This window comes from Montipora foliosa, chromosome 9 (assembly GCF_036669935.1).
Source record: "Montipora foliosa isolate CH-2021 chromosome 9, ASM3666993v2, whole genome shotgun sequence".
NCBI classification, from domain to species: Eukaryota; Metazoa; Cnidaria; class Anthozoa; order Scleractinia; family Acroporidae; genus Montipora; species Montipora foliosa.
This window is the reverse complement of record NC_090877.1, coordinates 34,854,072-34,856,571: the sequence shown is the minus strand read 5'-3', so window position 1 is coordinate 34,856,571 and position 2,500 is coordinate 34,854,072. Positions and strand designations below refer to the sequence as shown.

General features: G+C 39.5%; 1 pseudogene; it reads left to right on the top strand.

The window, feature by feature from the left end:
- Positions 1–1,238, top strand: part of LOC137971759 (uncharacterized) — a 2,289-nt pseudogene extending 1,051 nt beyond the window's left edge.
- Positions 1,239–2,500: the final 1,262 nt, after the last annotated feature.

Here is a 2,500-nt window from a genome sequence, read left to right as displayed (position 1 = left end):
TTTAGCATTTTCTTGAGTAGAGTGGTCAGTCTTTACTAAAGTTTGAGGGAAAAAGCTTTTTTTTTTCCCGGCGCACGGCGTCATGTGCTTTCGTCATAACCATTTACCCATGGGCAAATTGTATACGGTCATTGACCAATCAAAAGGCGCGCTTTACTTCTGTTATGTTATAATTAAACTTTAATAAAATGGTTATTATCGCTATCGTTATCGTTATCATTTACAGGTGCAGAAAACGAGTCAACCCTCGAGGAAACCCACTAAGCCAACATGAAATCTGTCGTCCTGTCGTAAATCAACTGGCCCAAGGGTATGTTGTTTTGCAGTCCGAAGCAAATGCCCAAGGAACTGGACAGATGAGATTGTGCGCCGTAAATGTCAAAATAAAGATCAAAGCGATCAGTTTAATGACTGGCCCGTGTTTGATCGCCACAGGCGCATTACTTACAGAAATGTCTTTTGTGCAAGGTGCAATGGCGCAGTGAATACAACCTACTGGAAACAGGAGGCGGATTGTAGTGAATGGTTTAACACAACGTCGTTCAATCTTAGTGATTTTATGCGCTTCGCGCATGCCAATTGTTCAGTAAAAATCAGAGAATCTTGGAGGCAATACTTGAAGCAATGCATCCCACGTTTTCAAGACTGTTCCGGGATTGGTCGGGAGAAAAATGGATCTTACTGCCAATCACAGTGCCTGGGGTATGCTTTTCCTGTTTGTTTTATGAGAAACGACAAGATAATAAGGTTTCGAAATCTGCAATGCGCATTGTGTAACGGATTTAAGCCCAGCGATATAAAGAACGACGACTACTGTTTCCCCTGAAAGTGAGCCCTGTCCACCGCCTCTGACTATCTTGTTTGATTTTACTTCCTCATTCGAGATCAGGGTTACAGTCAAAGACAAAAAAAATGGATTTGGAGCGAAATATAACCATGTTTGGTACTGTGCTGCTAACGAAGTGTACGACCCATACGTTGGAAAATGTAAAAAGCACTGTCAGTTTACACCCAACCACAAACTGACACGCCCACAGTCCCAGAGTGAAAAAACAAGAAAGTTGTTGAATTTGAACTGCACTTTCGTAGCTTTCAACAAAAGCGATTATGAACAACGACCTAATGGTACCGTCTACATTAAACCTCATCACAAGATTTATGGGAAAACAAGGTACACAATTCGCGGGAATATTTTGCTACTTTGCGTCAACTTTTCAAGAAATGCGAAAAATTGTTAGTAAGTCAAAGATGAGGAGGTGGTGTGTTGCAGTGGTTAAAAGCGCTTTTTGCATGTTGGAGCAAATTATGTCTACTGAACTACGGGGTTTAACCAACTTGTTGCCATACTCCAGTTGGGTCAGCCTCGAATCTTCATTTTAAATAAAGTTTTGTTTGAATTATTATTATATTTCCCAGCAAACCTGATACCACCGTGTATAAGGATAGGTGCAATTTTAAAAATACCCGGCTATATTTGCCTCCATCGTACATGAAAGTATGTGGGGTAAATTTACTTTAAGTCTAAATTGAAGATATAGTTGCAAGTTTTCCAAGGGATGCAAAGGTTAGTGTCCCACGCCAAATAGGTCGGGTCATGACGTGGTCATTTAGTATTGTGTTTGTTCACGTGTTTTCTTCGTGACGGGACTGTTGTCGCATCTCGTGAACTGGATGCTGCCGAAACTGGTTTCTTTCTTGTATACAATGATGTGGGTGATAGAAACAGGGAAGATGGAAAGATGAATTCTTTTTTATCTGGTCGAGTCGTGATTTTATCTTGTCCGTCAAGAGTCTATCAGTTCTGCTCTTGAGGCAACTTCGGACGGTTTTTTCAATAAGTTTAGGATGCGTGTTCGTTTTCAGATCTTTTCACCACTGAGTTACTACACTTTATCTTAAAATACACGAGAATTACCATTTGTTATTCACCAGGAGCAAGGCTTTGTACATATACATTTGTGTTCAAGTTTGAAGGAGGAAAACAAATTTCTATTTTAAGACAAGGGTTTGAATTGCCGAGTTTCAGCTTCAAATATTAAAAGAAAAAAACAAAATAAGATAGTGTACTTTGAACCGGAAATCTGCTATAATACAAGCTCACTGTTTAGTGGACAATATTGAGCAAGACCACTGTGGCTGATAAGAATATTCCTTAGTGACTAGGATATCGATGACGCTGTTTCTCGATTGTTCGCTGCTGTCTGTCTGCACAAAAACAATTACGTCCATTTATTGAAATTAAAAGGCGTTTTGAAGAGGTGAATTCCATTTTCTCGTAGCAAAGTAAAAATTTTGTTTGCCACTTAAAATACAATGGATGTCGACATGGAAGGTGAAGGCTTTAAAAATATGAATCGCGACTGCGGAGATTTCAAGGTTATTGTTCATCCGAAATTCACCCAGAAGGATTTGACTGAGTTAATAAGAACCTGTTTCAATCTTGCATAATTAGTTGCGGAACGAATCTTCAACTAAACAGTATTCGAGAATTCGCTACGTA